Consider the following 22,142-nt stretch of genomic DNA (forward strand, 5'->3'; position numbering starts at 1 on the left):
CCCCTGACACTAAAGTTCCCATCGAAACACAATTCAACTCCCACTTTGTGAACTCAATTCTATCCTTAGTATCACAGGACAGTTCCTTCCTCACTATCCCCTCCAACACAAATAACACTAATACAAGCTTTACCCTCAAAACAGTTTCCACCACTTCAATCAAAAGCATGCTCTCCAAACTAAAAACCTCATCAACAGCAGCCGACCTACTCCCCAGCTATTTCTTGAAACTCACAGCAGATGCTACTGCTATCCCAGTCTCCACTCTCATAAACAGATCAATTGTTGAAAACTATGTGCCCAAACTCTGGAAAATATCCTATGTTACACCCATACATAAAGGCGGGACCTCCACTGAACTTAATAACTACAGACCCATTGCTTTACTCTCCCCCCTGGCCAAAATCCTAAGAAAGATGCATCCATTCCCAGATGCTAAACTATCTCCTAGACAGCAACATCCTGTCACCTACTCAGCATGGTTTCAGACCTGCCCATGGTACCACTACAGCCCTCCTCTGCTTCACAGACACAGTAAACCATCTCAAAAATGAAGGCCTACAAGTGTCAACTCTTTTTGTGGATATGTCCAAAGCATTTGACACAGTCCCACACCAAATTCTGTTAAACAAACTAAACCAATATCACCTATCAAATTCCACTCTTACCTGGTTTCAAAGCTACTTAACTGATAGGTACCAAGCTGTAAAATGGGAAAATTCTCTCTCTCCTCAGCTGCCCATAACTATAGGAGCCCCACAGGGTTCTATCCTAGGACCACTACTATTTACAGTCTTCACAAATGACCTCCATACCTCCACACAGCATGCATCTATCATTCAGTATGAAGATGACACTACCTTAATCTGTGCTGCACAAAACATTCCCACTCTCATGCAAACAACTCAACTAGCATTCTCTGATGTTTAAAACTACCTTACCAAAGCCCAACTTATCCTCAATCCAAAGAAAACTCAGCTTATGATTATAACCAGTTCTAACAAAAACACTGATAACAGTCAATTCACTATCTACTCCACAAATGCTACTCCAATCACTTCAGTGGCACAGGCTAAGCTACTGGGAATAACCATAGACTCCCACCTAAAATTTGATAGTCATCTCAACTTAACTATTAAAAAAGTACATGCAAAACTGGGATCACTCCACCATATCAAACAATTTCTTACCAACAACACAAAATTAGCCATTGCTCGCTCCGAACTTCTATCCACCCTACCCTATGCATCTCCCATTCTGACTAATCTCAACAAAGCTGAACTAAGCAAAATGGATGCCTGCTATAACAGAGTTGCCTGCTTTGCTGCAAATTGCTCATATAGAACTCATCACTGTACTGTTTTGAGACAGCTCCACTGGCTTGAACTGCCCAACCTCCTAACTTACAATCAGCTCTGCCTCTGTCATTCTGTTACCTCCCTAATAAGTGTCCTGCCCTCAAAAACCTAGTGCAACATCACTCAGCCAAAAGGCCTCTTAGATCATCAAGCAAATTACTACTAGAAGTCACCAACAGCTGCAATAGCTTTGGAGATGCGCTATATAGTAGTTCAGTGGCTAAAAAATGGAATTCTGTTCCCACTAGCATTCAAAACACATCATCCAAAGCCTCCTTTAAAGACCTCATCAGGTAACATCTCAAGCAAAGTTGGCAGTGCCATGATTGCTCCCTATATTCCAAATTTCAACTGTACACCACAAATCTATTAATTACCTTTATTTTTAAATTAATATTTTTTGTTTGTTCTCTCTACTGTAACTGTTGATGTGCCGCATACCACTGTAAAAACATGTCTTTTGTAATTTGTGTGTATACTGATCATGTCTAACTAAATGTATCTGCAATTTTTCTTTGTGGAGCTTTTCTCCCCAGGCCTCTGCTGAAAAAGGGCCTTTTCAGCTCAGTCAGACACTCCCGGTTAACAAATGTAAAATAAATAAATATAATCCACTTCCTTTTCTTAACCTCTTCTACTGCTTGTAACCTCCTAAAGCATATTCCGTATTTGACAACAGTAAAACATTACTTTTACGTCAATATATTACATCAATTTTACTCAACTTTAATTTGTCTTCTACTAGATAGAGATGCTGAATGTATCTCAGGCTACAATGACAAAATAATGTATTTATTTATTTAGTTAGTTAGTTAGTTATTTAACATTTGTTTACCAGAAAAGTCTGACTGGGACAGATCCCATTTTCAGTGAAGGCCTGGAGAGAAACACTCTGGACACGTCTTTGAAATAAAAAATAAATAACTGCGCTGCACACTCTTCCTGTATCACTCATCTAATCCATCTAAAATAAGTATTAAGTCTGACCTGTGTGTCAGAGCTCCCCACTTTCTTCGGAATCAGCATATAGAAGTAGTGGGGATATGGAGAGCAAGCCCCACACTGGAACACAGGGGGAGCTTGCCCCCTCCTAAGAAAAGACTTAAAAGGAGAACAGTGAGTTCTGATATTCACTGTTCTTACTGTTAAGTACTCTTTTTCACAATTTTGGGACTCAAAGTTATGGGCCTGAGTATTATAATAGGGAAAGATTTGCCCACGGCTCACTCCCAGAATGAATCAGAAAATACTTAATTGGATCATAATCTGGTTCTTGTGTAAATTAAACAAGTAATTTGCATTCACTTTAGTTAAAATGACATGTCAAACAATAGATGTTAAACCAGGAAACTCTGCTTACTGCACAAACTAGCAATCTTATGTCTTAGGAAAACTTAATGCATGTTGGACAGAAATTAAAAATCATCTGGACCAACAGGAATAACTCCCTTAAAACACTCCTTGACTCCAGTACTAACCTGTTATTAAATAAAAATACTTAACAGTTTAAGGCGTTCTTCAGCAGCTCATTTCAACAATCTTATCTCTCCCACCCCCAAATCAACCACAATACCCAGACATTCCTCTCCACACATATGAAGATATACCTCATTCCAAGACCTGGTCTATTAACCATTTGAATCTGAACACACTTCAAATGGCTGTCTGAAATATTCTTACTAAAACTCCAACTAAATCCCCATGCATTTTCATACAACTTCAACCCAAATTTATCAACAACAGACAGATAGTTATATATGCTGTCTACACATACGTAACATTCAGGTATCCTCATTTACCAGAATCATTTTCGATGAATGAGATGTATAACCAGGCTGGTGAAACGGTATGATATACAGGAGACACTCCAAGTGCAGTTAACTGTTGACAAAACACCTATTCAAATTATAGTTGGCTACAGATCTCCAACCATGACTCAGGACACCCACTCCACCTATCTGGACTTACTTGGATCCATCAAGATTCAACCCTATACCCTGATGCTGGGTGACTTTAACTACCCAACCATAGAGTGGAAGACCTATTCTAGACCAAACATGAATGCCCAGAGATTCCTCGACTTTGGCAATGCCAATGCATTGGATCAGCTGCTTGACACCCCTACAAGAGGTGAAAATATCCTGGACCTGGTCCTAACCAACATGAGTAGCCACTGTAGAATTCCTACAGTGTCATCCTCCTTGGTAAGATCCAACCATAAAGCGATCACTTTTGAAGTCACCATCTCCCCTGACCCCCCTCCTTGTCAGGGTCAAATGAAAAAAACTTTTCCAAATCTGACTACAATCTCATCAGAGCGGGTATAAGTAGCTTCACAGCCACTGTCCCTTCAGTTGGAACTAGCTCTAATGTCCAAGCCTACACCAAAAAACTATATGAGCACCTACATAGCTGTATGGACTCAGCAATACCTGACAGGACCAAATCATCTTCCTCGAGGAAGAGTAAACCTGTCTGGTGGACAGCAGCAATAAACAAACTCTATAACAGAAGGAAAAAATTGCTGTCCAGGGCCAAGACGGAGCAGGTGCCAAGTTGGAAGCAATCTCTCCTTTGTCTGAATGAGCAAATAAGTTCACTGCTGAAATCCTCTAAGGCTAACTTTGAGTCCAAATTGGCCACATCAACCAAGGACAATCACAAGGCCTTCTTCACATATGTCAGCAGTCTCAAAAGTAACACCCAAATTTGCTCTGAACTGTTAGTCAATAACACCACATACACAAATGCCATAGATGTAGCCAACCTGCTGGCAGACAGGTTCAGTGCAAACGTCACCACCTTGTCCCCCTCCCATCAGTAAACCAGGACATCTCCAGCACCTGTCCCCCCTCCCCTCATCACAAGGGGAGCAGGTCCTTAATGCCCTCTCAAAGGCAAAAAAATACAGTCTCCATGGGACCTGATAACATCCCTGGCTGTATCCTACATGAACTCAGCTATGAGCTCTCAGCTCCATTAGACAATTCAACCAAAGCCCTGAACACCGGCTTCATCCCAGCCGAATGGAGGACAGCCACTGTCATCCCTCTACACAAAGGTGGAGCATCCACTGACCCACGCAGTTATAGGCCCATCAGCCTAACTAGCCCGATCTACAAAGCCATGGAATGCATTACCATGGACCTTATAATCAAGAACATTGCAACCTACAAATGCTTGACCCCACACAGTTTGGTTTTGTCAAAGGGAGATCATGCCTGTTAAACTTGGTCGACTTCTTTGAAACAGTCTCCAAAGCCGTGGATGAGGGGAAGACTGGGCACACCACCTACCTTGACCTAGCCAAAGCCTTTGACACTATTCCTCACTCATAATAGATAAACTCTCCCAGCTAGGCATCAACCCATATGTTACCAGATGGGTAGCTAACTGGTTCACAGATAGAACCCACTCAGTCAAAGTAGGAGAAGACACCTATTCTAGTAGATCCGTAACAAGTGGTGTACCCCAAGGATTGGTCTTGGGGCCTCTACTGTTTGGGATATACTTTGCTGAGGTGCAAGCCAAAACCAGTGGTCTGTGACTGACCAAGTTTGCAGATGACTGCAAGCTGGGTGCTGTCTTAAATTTCCCTAGTGATGTGAACATCCTCCAAGAGGGTCTTACCTAAACTAATGACTGGTGCCAGAAGCATGGCCTCAGACTGAATGCCAAGAAATGCATCATTATCCCCTTTGGGGAAATGTTATCCCCACTAATTATTAACTTAATAACAACATACTAACCATGTAATCAGTCATGAGGCACTTGGGCACCCAGGTTTATAGCAACCTGACTTTTGACCACCACGTTGCCTCCATTGTACGGAAGGCTTTCTATTTGGCCCACCTCATAAACAAGGGTATTTCATCTAGGAACAAGGAGGTCATAACATCCCTGTACTCCTCCCTTATCAGACCCATTATTGAGTACAATGTCCCCTTCGGCATGTAACGTGCCAAGCACATGCAGCAGTTGGAGAAACCATAGAGGTTCCTGACCAGGAAAATCCAGGGTCATAAACACCTCTCCTATACAGATAGGCTAAAAGCCCTGTCCCTCTACTCAGTCTCATACAGACTGCTCAGAGGAGACCTGTGTCTGGCATACAAGGCCATTTCAGATCCAGCCTTGATGGAGTTGCTGCAAAGCCATAAGACAAACTCCACTCGCACAACCCACATGCAAGGCCTTAACCTGGTCTGTGACATTAATAGAACTTGTTGGCAGGATAGATTTGTGATCCAAAGACTCCCCCATCTGTGGATTAGACTCCCTTTCCATGTCAAGCAAAGTACCTCTCTAGCCCTCTTTAAGAGGAATCTGGATGACTGGATGAAAAACAGAAACTATACCCCTGGGATCCCACCTGTGTCCCTGCTGGACAAGGGAAACAGGTGTTGACTTTGAGGGAATATGGGCATAATTCTTGGCTAGGCTTATAAGGTCCTCTGGGCCAATAGCCTAGTATCATCCTATGAACGTATGAACCTATGTTACTCGACTACTGAAAATATCTTGCTCCTGTCAACTTGAATATTTTCAACTCACTGCAGTTGTAGTTCCTACAGCAGAAATTATAGAACATCTGCTTTATAAGAATGTATTAATTTCCTACAGGACAAATATATATTTTCTCCTAACTGACATGTTTTCTATCCAGGCTGTGATGCTCCAACACTGGACTAGTAATCAAGGGGCTTTAACTCACCACTGGCAACAGTGGGGGACATTCACTGGGAGGATGACAAGTACACGCACAGTATTTCCAGATGCAGCTTTCTGCATCAAGTGCAATTTCCCTTAAGAGCACACAGATACCACAGTCAGTCCAGGGCTGGTTACTCCCTCATTTTCCAGATTCCATATAAAACTGCACTGGCATAGCTGTAGGGTTAAGATCTCAGCTGAGTGGCCACCCTCTCTGTCTAACCAGTACTTTGTGTCCCTACCCAAGCAGCTGACACACACACTCTTTGAGGTTTGATTTATAAACACACACACACACACACACACACACACACATACACACACACACACACACACACACACACACACACACACACACACACACACACACACACACACACACACACACACACACACACACACACACACATACACCTGGGAAAGGCTGGCACAGGTTTATTGGCTATGCCCCCTTTTGCCCAGACTATAAGGTAGTTATCATTGCTACCAGCCACCTCCTTATCAGCTACTTTAAGGCCCTTAACAAAGGGTGTCCAATCTTACTGTGTAATGTTACTATCAATACAAATGGTAGCTTGACCAAGAGTAAGACTATTAGGAGGGTCCATGGTGTCACCAAATAAATATGCAATTACTCATAGAACTTAAATATCTCTACACAGATCAGCCACACTGAAATGTTTAAATATATTTAATTATAAATAATAAAAGAACAAGACAATACAAAATATATTTTCACAGTGACATCAGAGTTCAAAATCACAGTAAATATTTAAAACAACATTGCAGGACAGTCTCAAATAAATAAAGAAAAAATATCTAAGCTAAGCTTTGCTATATTCTTGACTATATCTAAAGAATTACTATACCCTAGTTAACTTACTTTCAGAGCAAGGCTAATGTGTGGTGAATGGGTCTTCTTGTCAGGTCCAAGACAGAATACAGAATGCCGTGTCTCTCTCAGGGAGTTCTCAAATTAATATGTCAAGTATTACTGCTGGGATGACTTGCAGAATGACATCATTGCTAGTCATCTGACTCCTAGTCAGCAGGCTCAAAACATCCATTGATGGCAGCTGGTAGCATTTAGCATCTACCTGTGAAAATACATAGACCTCAGATTTATGGCAAATGTTAGAAGTCTTAAAAAATAAAACACTTCTAAGACAAATAAGAAATCTTCTCAGCACAATCTCTGTGTCTCCTTGCAGCCATAAAGTAATTTAATGTCAGCTATTTTTCTGAAATTTACTAGACTGAGATTAGCCTCCTGTATCCCAGTTTCCACTGTTAAAATATATACATTTACACATCTACAATAGTACATGTACATTTCTGTTGTTTTCCAGCAGGGCACACTGTAGATCCATTTTAATCACAAGCATTTTGCATACCCTTTTCAATACACATGTCTGCACAAACAAGTTTGATATACACATAGCATACTGTTTTAATACAGTTGTAACACAAGCATCTTACACAAATCATTTCAATATTCACCAATGACATATAATGATTTACAAACTTGCAGACAGCTGTGCTGGTAGTATCTCCCTTTGTTACACTTATATATAAATCACGTTAATATTCACAAATAACATATAATTATTTACAAAATTCCAGTTAGCTGGGCTGGAAGTATCTCCTTTCATCACACAGGCTATAATACCTACCCATAGATTGCAGGTTATGATCTGTATCTTCTCAAAGCTTGACAAAGAACTTATCACAGGGGCTATCTTTCCTGGCCTTAGAAAAGGCCTTTAATTTATTTGAACACACTCTTCTTAACAGCCAGCTCACCAACATAAGCTTTTGTTCTAATTGTTTAGCTTGTTTCTTATAAGCCTTTCCAAGTTTAATATATCAATACAATATATAATACAATATCAATACCCGGTTTATTACCTTAAGACAATTCCAAAGTTAATAAATATTACCTGTGGCAGGCACCATTTTTAAAACTACAATCCACTCTGCTACAGGCCCCATGAGGAGCTCAGTGTCTCTCCAGTAAGTGTTTTACAACTGTAAATGCCTATTTATGTTGAATTGTGTTAGACATTTTACAACTGTATATGTTTATGTTGAATTGTGTTAGATATCTAATATGATTTATGCTTTATTACTGGAAGTTACTATGCCATGCTAGCATTTTGTCTGCACCAAGTTGTTTTCAGTATAATAGCATGGTCTGTTTGCACAGCTGCACCTTGTTCACTAATGTTATTCATGTAATTGTGTTGTGTGTAGACAGCTCATACTGGTGTCTAATTATTTCTATATAATTGTGCTGTTACTGGTGGATAGAATCACATTAGACAAGCTCGACAGAGTGCTGCTCGCTATATTTTTATCTGTGACTGCATAACTTTCTTGAGGTTTCTTCTAACAGATGTTTTTCCAATTGGCTCAGTATCTGCATATACTAGTAGTTTGTTCAAGACATATATTTTCCTGCATACAGTAGCTATTTGCTCAGTTTGTTTTTTGTAATCTTTATAATATATCTTTACCATCTCAAAGTGCTTACTCCTCTCTGTACTCTTTTTTCTAGACCTAACACCACTCTTAAGTATTCAACTGCGGTACCACCTTTATCATTCTTATAAGAAGAGCGCAGTCCAGGTCTGAACTGTCTGCAAACAGCTAAAGTTGACTTTGAGTATGTGTTTACCTGTTTGAACCAATATTCATTTTCCCCTGGAGAGCACTCTTATTTGGCTTGTAAGCACCCCCCCCCCCCGCACACACACACACACACTCATCTTCCACTTTCTTTCTTATTCCCTTCTGTTAGCAGATAGTATCCATAACTGATCAATACTGTGTGTTTGTTAATTTAAACTGAGACCACAAGTTTATCCTGTTTTTCCACCTGAGAAATGGTTAAGAAATGACTTACAGTTTCAGAGCAGTCCTTGGTCAGTTGTGATTGTTTCTTAAACACAAACTTGTATTTGCTTTGGCTCATTAGCAGCAGTACAAAGAACTGCCTGCTCACACCCTTGTTCTCCCTGTTTATCACCTTAAGACAATCCCAAAGTTAATAAATATTACCTGTGGCAGGCACCATTTTTAAAACTACAACCACCCTTGTCACTATCATATGTTCATTTATCAGTTAACTCTGTTACCTGATTGTTTCCAGCCCCCTCATAAGACCAACTAACAGGGTCTCTCCCCACCCTGCCCCCTATTTCCTCCCGCCCCCAGTGGTCCCACCTTTATTACACTCACAAACCCCTCCCATCTTTCCAATAGTCAACCACAGCGCTAACCCAACACTACCTCCTCCATCTTCCCACTACTATCACACCTCCTCAACTAACATGTACAAGCATACCTTACCTATGCTCACTGTATGCACTCTCCTTGCATATCTTACATCCTATCAAAGCTCCATTATTCCCCCACTCAACCACTACCACTGTACTACTACTCACACCACCACTCATGTCTCACCCTCACTCAGCTCCCCTCCCACCAACTCAAGAACCATCCCTATGCACCCCCCACATATTCTACCAACTATATTACTCAAACATAAAGCATCCCTACAACTTAACATAGTAACCCTCCCACCATACCTATTACCCACAGAGCACAATCATAACATTTCCCTTATAAAAAAACACATCCAAAAACTGAGAAAACTAATAATCTCATGCATATCAAAACTAGCCCTAAGTGGAGACATCCACCCCAACCCTGGCCCTACCATCTCCAACCCCAATCCTCATAATCAGACTAGAAACCACAACTTCACCCATATTACAGCCAATAGAAAGCCAAGTGACTTCCTTCTACTAAGTCTAAATATTAGAAGTACATCCAACAAAGTCCATGAACTCCATGCCACCATAGACTTGTATTCCCCATATATAGTCATCCTGACAGAAACCTGGCTAAAACCTCACATTACCAGTGAGCAAATATTCCCTACAGGTTATGGCATACTAAGAGTAGACTGGCTAAACAAGAAAGGAGGCGGTGTAGCTATAATATTTAAACAGCATCTAAACATCCAGATCTTAAAATCATCAGCTCCACAAATAGGCAATGAAGAAATAATATATACCAACCTCAAAATAAACCAAAACAAAACCATCAACATAATTTGATGCTACTTCCCACCTGGCCAAAACATCCTTCCACTAGAAAACCTCATCAGCTGGTCTACCCACCATCTCCCCCAAGAAACTATAATTTTAGGCGATTTCAATATTGACTGTCAATCCGGTTCTGGCAACCATCCAACCCATCATGTAAACATTCATGACTTCACCCAACTAGTCCAGTCATCAACCAGGATAAATAAAAACTCCGGCAAACAAACTACCCTGGACTGGATACTAGTCAGTAAGAGCCCCCAGTCATATATAACAGGCTGCTTATCAGACAGCCTCAGTGATCACTCCCCAACATTCCTACTTAAAAAATACCTATACCAAGCTAAACCTGTCATCTACCATCAAATACATAAAATACTAAACTTTAACCCACTCACATTCATCTCATCCTTCAAAGAATGTAACTGGCATCCTCTAAAGTACCTCAGTCTTAATGACGCAGTTGAATTTTTTAATACTACCTTCCTGAGCATCCTTAATTACTATGCCCCCATAAGACTTTCCAGAATCAAAGCACAACCCTCCCCATGGCTACAGAAAACCACTAAGTCAGAAATGAAAAACAATATAAAGCCTGGGAGCACTGTCGCAAAACCAAAACCCCCTCAACTAAACAGAAATTCCTAGAATTATGCAATAGAGTCAAAAAGCTAATAAAACAGGACAAATTCCAATACTATCAGTCTGCCCTAGACTTCTCCCAACACAGACCCAAACAATTCTGGTCCTCCATAAACTCCATCCTCCACCCAGGTAAAGTCAGTACCCCTCCTCCTAACATCCCTCACTCCTCAGAAAATATTGCTACCTCATTCAACACACACTTCACACAAACCATACTATCACTAACTAAACAACACAACCCCCCCTCCCCTCCAACCCACACCTTCGACTAGTAATCCCCCCACTGCCTTCTCTTTTTCTCCTGTACCTACCTCCAACATAAAAAAAAACTCTTAACTAAACTTAAGCCCACCAAATTAACAGTAGATAACCTCCCAAGTGAATACCTACAAATCGCAGCTGATGCTCTGGCCTACCCAGTATCCATCTTGATTAACCGTTCTCCATCAGAAAGTTACATTCCCACACTGTAGAAAGTATCACATAAAATTCCCCTCCAAAAAGGTGGACCCTCCACAGAACTAACCAGTTACCGCCCCATAGCTATTTTTTCTCCACTCTCCAAAATACTAGAGAGATGCATACACTCTCAGGTCTCAGACTACCTCCTTACTAACAACCTCCTTTCCAATACTCAGCATGGTTTCCGACCAAACCATAGCACCACCACTGCCTTACTCTCCTTTACTAACACTATCCTTCAGCATAAAAACAATGGCTATCTCTCCTCTGCTACTTTCCTAGACCTATCTAAAGCATTTGACATGGTCCCACACAAACAACTTATCTCTGTCCTCAATAGCCTACCCTTCTTACAATCAGTCACCAATTGGTTTCAGAGTTACCTGTCTGACCACCAATAATCCGTTGTATGGCAGAATGACATATCTCCCCAACTACCTGTCTCCATAGGGGTTCCCAAGGATCCATCCTTGGACCCCTACTCTTCTCTCTTTTCACCAATAATCTAGCCTCTGCCACCAAACATGGCACACTCATACAATACGCAGAAGACTCAACCATCATCTGCTCAGTCCAGTCCCTACCCAAACTGCAAAAATTCACACAGGAAGCCATTTTCCTCTGTTGAAACTTGGTTATCCGATGCCCAATTAATACTCAACCCAAACAAAACTAAACGATTCATCTTCCAACCCACCAAACATACTCAAAACAACTCTCACTTTAACATCACAGCAAAAGACAACACCACTATATACCCAAATGAACACACCAAATTGCTAGGAGTGGAAATAGACAATAAACTAAAATTTGACATTCACATATCCATGACCATAAAAAAAGTCCACAAAAAACTAGGAGCGTTATACAGAAATAAGCAACTTCTCACCAAAGCAGCAAAGATTTCAATAGCAAATTCCCACCTTATCTCCACCCTACTTTATGCCTCTCCAATATATACCAACCTAAGGCAATGCGATCTAAACAAGCTACAGACCTGCTACAACAAAATCGCCAAATTCGCCACAGGGGCATCCTACCGTAGTCACCACTGTCTCTCACTTGCTGAACTGGGCTGGCTTGAACTCCCTCATCTCCTTTAATGGTATCAACTCTCACTTGCCCAGAAACTAGTAAACCATCCACTAAATGTCCCATCCCTCCAGAATCTACTCCAACCCTATAGCACCACCAGACCACTAAGATCCAGCAACAAAAATCACTTGCAGATCATTAAAGCCAATAACTCTGCTGGTGAAGCACTATTCTCTTGCACCATAGCCAAATTATGGAACTCCCTCCCACCCACAATTACCTCCATGCCATCATGCACCCACTTCAAAACTTTACTAAAAGCCCACCTAAAAACATGCTGGGTATGCCCTTGCAGCTCCCACTCTAATATCACCCGCCCCATCCAACCACTACCTTTCTTTCCACTCCACTAACTACCTTGATTATAGCAAGCTCAGATGCTCATAAGCCTGGTACTTATTATACAGCAGGAACTTCTTATTGTTAATGTCTGTTATATACGTCACAGATAAAGATTCTAGTTGTCTACTGATGTACTATGTTCTTCATCTGTAAATATTTTGTAAGTAACTGCTATGTAAATTGTTAATTGCTGTTTAATCCAATGTAAGTACTGTCTGTTTATTTTAACTGTGGAGCTTTTCTGCCCGGGCCTCCGCTGAAAATGGGCCTACGTCCAGTCGTACACTCCCGGTCAACAAATATAAATAAATAAATAATACACTTTATATTATTATTAACTGCACCTCTGGATAACCTTAGGATCATTATCAGAGACCATTTGTTCTCATTAGTTATTAATTACTTACATCACATTAATATAATCCTTTATGCAGATGACCTCTTTCAGCTCAGACTTTCTAACAGTTCCACCACTGTCCAAAACCTGCTTCAAGAGTATTTGACAGAGGTTAAAAAATCGCAAACTTTTTTTATCTTTAAACTTACATCCTGGTGAAAATATTGGTGTATATTTACATGGAAATTCCTGCATAGGGCATTTCTAACCCCAAATAAGATTGCTATGTTTGATAAGAGCAAGAATATTATTTGTTGGAGGTGTTTGCAGGAATGTGAAGCCGATTGGATTCATATATTTTATTCCTGCCCTCTGTTAGATCAGTTCTGGTGTGCTTTAGATGACTTTTTAAAAGCTTTGTTTATTGGTTCATTATCACTATTTTTATTTAATGTTAATGATAGTCTTGTATTGAAAAATGTCAGTCTCTCCTTATTTTGGACTATTCTTGCGAGTGCAAAGAAAAGCATTACCAGGAGCTGGAAATCTACTACTACACCAAATTTTAGAGACTTTTTATCCTTTCTGAAGGAAACTGCTTACAAGGAAACTAAAGTCCAAGAATATAGGATACATCCGAAAACATTTATCAATAATCCAAGGAGAAAAGTGATTTGTCTCATAGACATCTTCCAGTCAAATATAAACTCTCTTGAATGATAGTAGTAGTAGTCACACATATATTCTTATTTTATTTTCTTTCCTTTTTCACTTCTAGGGATATGATTATTTTTAATTGCACTTAAGGCATTTGTACATAATGTATATAGTTTTTTTTCTGTTTAATTATTTTATTCACATTGTTTATTTATTAGGACGGCCATGGTGGTGCAGTGGTTAGCATTGCTGCCTCACAGCAAGAGGTTCTCCAGTTCGATCCTCGGCTGGGGTGCCTTCTGTGCGGAGTCTGCATGTCCTCCCTGTGGTCGCGTGGGTTTCCTCCGGGTGCTCCGGTTTCCTCCCACATCCCAAAGACATGCTGCAGGTGGATTGGGCACTCTAAATTGGCCCTAGGTGTGCGTGTGAGTGTGCCTTCTGTGGAAGGTTGGGTGCCGGGCTGGCAACTCGACACCGTAAAACTCCACTGCCATTCAATGTGTGGACAAGGTGATCCGCTGTGGCGACCCCTAACCGGGAAAAAGCCGAAAGAAAGAAGAAGATTCACATTGTTTATTTATTAACAAATTGTATTCATTATTATGTTACTTTTAATGAAAATACTTTTTTTCTTGAGTAAAAAAAAAAATCATAACCTTGTCATGAATGTATTTAAAAAAGAAGACTATGGTAATGAAATTGAGTCCTTGCATTCCTACAAACAGCAGGCAATCAAATTGAGCAGGTACAGTTCTTGACCACAGCTTGACCTCTGTCTTCCATATTGGAGACATCACCATAAAAAGAAAAAAGAAAAAGAAAACGTTAACAGCTCTGCCATACAGACTTCCTAAACTGCTAAACCTTAATGACAGGTATTTAGTGGCAAAACTCATCCCAAAACTCAAATATTCTGTACCATGAACTTCTGTAGAGAACTCAGAAAATACCATTTTGGAGGAAACCCTTAAAATCTGCATATTCATACATTTTTATGATAACAGCACACATCCTGCATCCTATTTCTCTTCAAACACTTAATTACGCTTAAGAAAGTCTTAATGTTTTCTGACACTATTTGTAAACCTTTGTTCCTAAACTTCTGCCCTGTACTCACCCTGTTTCTCCCTTTCACCAATAAGTCCTGTAGACTTAGAAATACGGACACTGATGACATAGCCCTACAATGTTGGCCTTTAATACTCAGATCCACTGAAAGGCCTTTTATAAAACAATACCTACAATTTGGAACTCCCTACAGCTAAGTGTAGGCAGTACCCAAACAGAACCTCTGTCCAAATGCCTCTAAAATTCTACTCATTTGACTTGGTTCAACTTAAATGCACTAAAAAACCACTGCAACACCAGCCCTTTCACTCGTATCTCCTTATAACTTAATAATCTGTATGAGTCATTAACCCTTCTGGGGGACTGTACCACTCTTAACTTCTTGTGCATAATGTAAATACATCAAAACTTTATGTAACTAGAGAATTGTGTACATACTTGTAAATATTTTTGCACTTGATGTAAATGCTTCATCACAGTTTTGAATATTGAATGATTCTACTCTATAAATCTTAGCATTGTATGCCTGTGGCCCAAATTGTGGCTTAAAGGAGTCATAGGGTCAGCCAACCCACAGAGATAAAAACAAATAAAAAACAGATACATACATATATATTCATATATATTATATAAATAAATAGACAACCAAATCTCCCTCTGTATCTTTATATATATATATATATATATATATATATATATATATATATATATATATATATAAAGAGAGATAGGTATATATGCCCATTTACAAGGCCTGCACTGTTAACCTGCTCCCTAAAATTTTTCTCATACCAGCATCTTCCCCTTTATCCCTAACCCACTACACGAAAAGCTTTATTTACATCAAATAATATAAACTTGTATCCTTCCAACCATTTCTTTCCACCCAAATAACAAATGTCTACTAGCTTTTTCCAAAGCTTTATTGATGATCTATTATCATAAAAACAATTTGTGCATCCAATATTAATTCCTTCAACGCCACTCAATCACTAGATCAACAAAGACTCCCTACGCGGTTTGTATAAAGCATGTGTACAGTGTCTCAACCATGCAAACTTTTTTAATTCTCTGTTTACTAAGTAATCCTAGGTTGTGTTTGTTATAGCACTGCTGTGGTGAAAGAATGAATGAACGAATGAATGAAGGAATAACCAAATAAATAGTTTAGAGCTTTTATAACTACCAAAGTACCCAAAGTAATGCAATGTGATCTAGCTTCCCTGTGATATTGTACAGTCAGAAAAGTAGAAAAGTAAACTGGAAAACAAAACAGCACAATGTCTGCTGAGTATATTATTATTTATTATTTTAAGAACCAAAATGTTGCACAGGTGGCTTACCTTGATCATGCCAATGTGTAACAAAGTGTGCATGAAAGGGATTGACTAGAGAAAATAAAAAAGCATAATTCTAAGTTAGAGAAAATAATCAAAAACGATGAGAGATCTGAGGGATGGCAAACTGAGGAAATGGGTCAGAGGTGGAGAACTCAAAACAGGAGAATATCAATATGGCGCCATAGCAATGTAATGCTAGAAATAAGACAAACATATAGGGCATACAAGAGGTGGGAGAGAGGTGGGGAATGGAAGAAGCAAGAGGAAGATGAAGAAGTAGAACAAAGAGGGGGGAAGAACACTGGTGTAAGCTATAAGGGACATACAGCAAAAATTAATTGGATGGCAGAGGCATTTTAAGTATATAACAGAAAAGAGTAAAGGAAAGTCTGCTCTGTCCAGACTGGGAAGAAAGGGCAAAGATCACAGAAGCAGGATAAAAGCAGTAGTACTGAATGAGAGGTTCACTTAATTCTTCACAAAGCAAAGTGAAGGTGCCATGCTTGGCAGGTGGTAGACAGAGTCAGGAGAGTTGGTACCACAACAGAAGGAGAAGAAATGGAGAGAGAGGCCCAATTACCATTAGGGAAAACAAAGTGCTTGGATAAGATTGACTGCCTCCCAAAGTCCTCATGAATCTAATGAGGGTAATGTCAGATCTCCAGATAGAGATCTCCATTATATCATTGCCCAGTGAGGAGTAACCTGACAATAGGAAGACCACAGGTGATGTACCATTGTGCAGTGAGAGATCAGAAAAACTGTTGAATTGCAAGCCTATTAGCCTCATAATGGAAGCCATTTTGAGAATCCTAAGGAAAGATCTGGTTGCTTTCCCAAGGAACAAAAGTCTCCAGGCCAACAGCCAATGCAGATTTCTTGACAAATGAGCCATCAAATAAATAATTTAGTTTTCTCTGTTGGCTACAGGAGACCTTAACAATATAGTACAAGCAGATGTGGTCTACGCAGACTTCAACAAGACTTTCAAATTCGTCCTTTACAGCTGGCAGCTAGGAGAATGGGGGGGGGGGGTGGGTTTGAAGGGAATGTCCAAAAATTAGGTATGGTTAAAAAAATGGCTCAGAGGGTGGTGGGGACAGGCATGAAGTCACGAATAAGGAAACTGTCTAGCTGAGCTCTGTAGAGGGCAATACTAGGTCAGTATTGGGCTACACTGGATTTATTTCAGACACATCTAAAGAAATAAAAAGTGAAGCAGCGTAAAGAAAGATTCTGAAAGGCAGAAAGGTGTCAGATGAAGACCAGCTCATACAAATACAAGGTACTGTGCCCAGATCACAACAACCCTGGTATGAAGAATCAGCTGACACTAATGAAACTGACAATGACACACTGGTAAAGGGATCTCAAGATGCTGACGAAACCCAGGCTGGACCGCCCTGTAGAGGTAGAGAGAACTGGCAGCAGCAAACAGGATGCCTCCATCGTCCAACTCTACAAAAGAAAGGGAAACAGGCAGGCTTGTGACAATCATAGAGGAATCTCTCTTCTGGTCATTGCTGGCAACATTCTTGCCAGAGTCATCCTCAATGGTCTCACTAAACACATGGAAGATGGACACCTGCCAGAGAGTCAGTGCAGCTTTAGAGAGGGCTGAGTGACAGGGAATATGATATTTGCAGCACATCAATTTGCCAGGAACAAAACAGGGGCCATTACACAATGTTCGTGGACCTGACCAAAGCCTTTGACACCATTAGTCATGAGGGGGTATGGCAGATCATGGAGAAATTTGGCTGCCCAGATAAATTCATCAGTATGGTGCACCAGTTCCACGATGACATGCTTGCTCAAGTACTGGATGATGAAGACTTCTCCACTGCCTTCCCAGTTACCAAAGGAGTCAAGCAAGGCTGTGTACTGGCACCCATGCTGTTCAGCATGATGTTCTCAGCCATGCTGTCAGATAGCTTCTGCAATGATGAAGAAACTAGCATCAAGATTAGATACAGGACTAATGGCAGTCATAACCTATGGAGGCTACGGGCCAAGACCAAGGTTGGAGAGGATTTTGTGCGTGATTTCCTGTTCGCAGATGACTGCGCACTCAACACTCCCACAGAGGCCCAGATGCAGCAGAGTATGAACTGCTTTTCCATTGCCTGCAGACACTTCAGCCTCACAATCAGTACTAAGAAGACTTGAGGTCTTGTATCAACCGCACTGCAGAAGACGTATGCAGAACCAACCATCACCATTGAAGGCGAGATCCTGAAGGCTGTTGACAAGTTTACATACCTTGGCAGCACACTCTCCAGATTTGTGAACACTGAAAATGAGGTAGACACATTGATCACCAAGACAAGCTCTACATTTGGATGGCTATGGGAGTCATTGTGGGAGAGGAGAGGCATCAAACTGTCCACAAAGCTAAAGATGTACAAGGCAGTAGTATTGCCCATGTTACTGTATGACTCTGAGACATGGACTGTGTATGATCATCATGACAAAAAACTGAATAACTTCCATATGAGCTGCTTAACAAGGCTGCTAAAAATTACCTGGCAGGACAAAGTTCCAGACACAGTTGTCCTATCTCAAGCTGGACTGCCAAGTAACTACACACTGCCAAGGAGAGCCCACCTTGTATGTATGCCAGATACACGCCTCCACAAGAGACTGTTTTATGGTGAACTTGCAGGAGGCAAATGAACACAAGTTGGGAAGAAAAAGCACTTCAAGGACATGCTGAAAGTCTGTCTGAAGAGCTTTGGCATTGACCTGGACTCCCAGGAAACCTTAGCACAAGACTGCCCCACCTGGCAAAGCTGCATCAGCAAAGGCACTACATCCTATGAGCAGAGCAGGACCACAGAGACGCAGAGGAAGCATGAGCTGCGTAAATCCACAGCCAGGTCTTTGTCAACCAATCCAACAGACCACTCATGCCCGACATGCGGTAGAGCTTTCTGAGCCTGCATCGGACTGATCAGCCACAGCCACATACACCGTACTCAGTCAACCTCCTTGACATGATGTCTTTGGCCGTCGTCGATAACGACAGATGAACAACAATTTATCCTCAAGGAGATACACACCACAAGCAAATAGATACTACTGCTACTCTACAGGGTCTTGATCAGACTACATTTTGAGCACAGAGTTCATTTCTGGAGGCCATTCAAAAACAGGCACATGGCAATGCTGAAAGGACTCCAACTGGAAGCCATCAGAAGGATGTATGTTATGAAAGGGAAAGAATTTGAGGAGAAACTAGATGAGCAGAACTTTTTTTCACTGATATTGGCAAGAGATCAGAGGAGATGGGGCATATGATATGAATGCACAAGATCAGGACAGAAAGATGTGAAGAGGTCAGTCTGAAGAGAAAGGGTGAGAGGGTTAGGGTGGTAAAGGAAGTAGATTGTAAAGTGAACTACTTCCTGGTTATGTGAAAGTACTTCCCCACAGAAATGGTTATGAATCAATTCCAATGACTATCTGAACTAATAACAGAGAGCAAATCTTTTTAAGCATCCAAGAAAACAAAGGAAAAGTAGAAAAAAGTAGGGAGGGAAACACATTTAAATGAAGTAGTAGATATGGTTATTGTCTTCCTCTGTCATCAACTAAATACACTGCAATTAGTAAGGAATTTTATGAAAAAAGGGGAATGTGCATTGCAGAGAGTGTTAAGAATACATTAATGTTTAGATGGATGTTAACAGGGCATAAGAATGGGACATTATATTGCCAAGCCTCATAGGGTGCCTAAGATATATTGTCAAAGTGATATGTGAGAAGTGATTGTTTAAAATGTCCAGCTTGATGTGCTGTAACTCAGTTCATTGTTTTATATTCTGATCTCTACTTCTGTCATCATCATCTTTCGGCTTTTCCCATTAGGGGTCGCCACAGCGGATCATCTCTTTCCATTTCTTCCTATCCTCTGCATCTTGCTCTGTCACACCAACCGCCTGCATGTCCTCTCTCACCACGTCCATAAACCTTATCTTAGGCCTTCCTTTTCTCCTCTTACCTGGCAGCTCCATCCTTAGCATCTTTTTCCCAATATACCCATCATCCCTCCTCAGCACATGTCTAAACCAATGCAATCTCGTCTCTCTTGCTTTTGTCTCCAAACTGTCCAACATGAGCTGACCCTCTAATATACTGATTCCTAATCCTCCTGTAATCACCACAAAATATTACCGGTGATGCCTTAATGATTTCTATGTTTCTTTTCCACACAAAAATCAAGTAAAGAGAAAGTTTAAAAGAAGACATTATATTCTGAGACCTTTAATTTTTTTAATACATGTGTGAGAGGATCTGTTACCTCATGAATCAGTCAATACACAACATGCATTTTTAGTATCACAGTATAAGCTTGAAAACAAATTGTTAATTGTCACAGAGGTCTGCTGGGAGGAGAAAGGGGACTTTAAATGAGCTATACCTACCCCTTACAACAGGTACTCTGTCACTGAAGAGTGAGATTTGAGGTAAGTAAATCTGAATGAAATTAATTGAAACAATCAGTCGTCTGTAGATATTTGAGATGATGACAGATGAGTCAATCAGCACATCAGTACATTGTGTGAGTATCACAGTGTACATAAACATGGTTTGTAAATGTGTTTCTGTTGAAAATGTGTTGGTGTTTTATTCTTACACTGGAAATTTGACTGTGTTATTAATATTCAATTTTTTGGGTATTACTTTTTTAATGTATAGGATCATGACCGGGTCTCCAGTCTTAACCAGGCTACTATCTGTTGGAAATGTAGACTTTAAGAAAGTTTGAAAGGTGACTCCTTGCATCCATGTTGAGGACACCTAATAATAGATGGCCCAATTGTAATTCTTTGTAGTTCTGAAACCTTTATCTGCTTCATATAGTACCAGTTACCGGGGAAAAATGTAGGAACACAAAGTATTTTACCTCCTTTTAAAGCTGGTAAAACACTTTAGCTCTGATAAACAGACAGCAGGCAGAAATTAAATGTCCCGCTGTAGAATTAAAAGCTTTTAAAACTGTTACATGCTTTATTTTGCCACACTTTCTGTTTATAAGTGTGGAAGAGTAAAGTTCTAGCAGCTTTTAAAATGCATTTTGTTTTCTGTCACTGTTGTTCTTCTCCAGTACTCCACACCATCAGTCCTTGACTTGAGACCCGATGTTAAAAGAGTAGGTATCCTTAACAAGGTTTTGAAGTGTGTGAAATGCTGTGATTATGCTCTAAAACTGGAAAAAGGTTACACATGTTAAACCTCTCCCAAATATTGATAATGCTAAGGTATTATTAACAAAGGCATGTTAAGCACCCCTGAGGGCTGTTAAGGTTTGGTCTCATGGCAGGAACTAACAGTGAACAGTGCCAGCCAGCAAAGAACAGCAGCACAATAAGGTAAAACAGCTTTTTAAAGCAGCTTTGTGACATTTACAAACATTAAGTGTGACAGAAAAAAACTATCCTAACAGCTTTTAAAGCAGTTTAGTATACAAACGAGCACTCTTCTGCATGTTACCAATATCTCTCTTCTGTCCTTCATTTTGCAGAACCTCCCTGATTTTGCCTCATATTTTGCCCTGTCCCTCATAAAATGTTTGATTGTCTGGCAAATCACTGATGACTACAGTTAATCTATAATGTCAGACAGAGTTTCATAATTATTGTTCAGGAGATGCATACTGATGTAAAAACCTGCTGTTTTATTAACTTTTTAATTGAATTTGAACAATATTAAAATACTGTCCCTGATTTTGATCCTTTGACCGCCCCTATTATTTTTTGGATTTGTCCAGAATTCTTAAAAAAGAAGTTTCTTTTTTTTCCTGTAACTGGTAGAACATGGATCAGCTAAACTTCCATATACCACACAGAATTATGGTTAGGTCATCAGTCATTACCTTTTATTCAATGTTCTCAACAAGGATGCTAAGATTCATTACTTCAGCTTTGCTGTCATGGAAAATTTCCTGGCATCCATGTCTCAAAAACATAATAAGCTGCTTATGATCAGAGACCTGATTATAATCATTTAT

At 40.2% G+C, this 22,142-nt stretch overlaps 1 protein-coding gene across 3 annotated transcripts in view; it reads left to right on the forward strand.

The window, feature by feature from the left end:
* Positions 1-22,142, forward strand: part of SLC38A11 (solute carrier family 38 member 11) — a 564,244-nt gene that overhangs the window by 279,270 nt on the left and 262,832 nt on the right. The gene's annotated exons all lie outside the window — the stretch shown is intronic.

This window comes from Protopterus annectens, chromosome 6.part0, assembly GCF_019279795.1.
Source record: "Protopterus annectens isolate FY-2018-M chromosome 6.part0, PAN1.0, whole genome shotgun sequence".
NCBI lineage: Eukaryota > Metazoa > Chordata > Ceratodontiformes > Protopteridae > Protopterus > Protopterus annectens.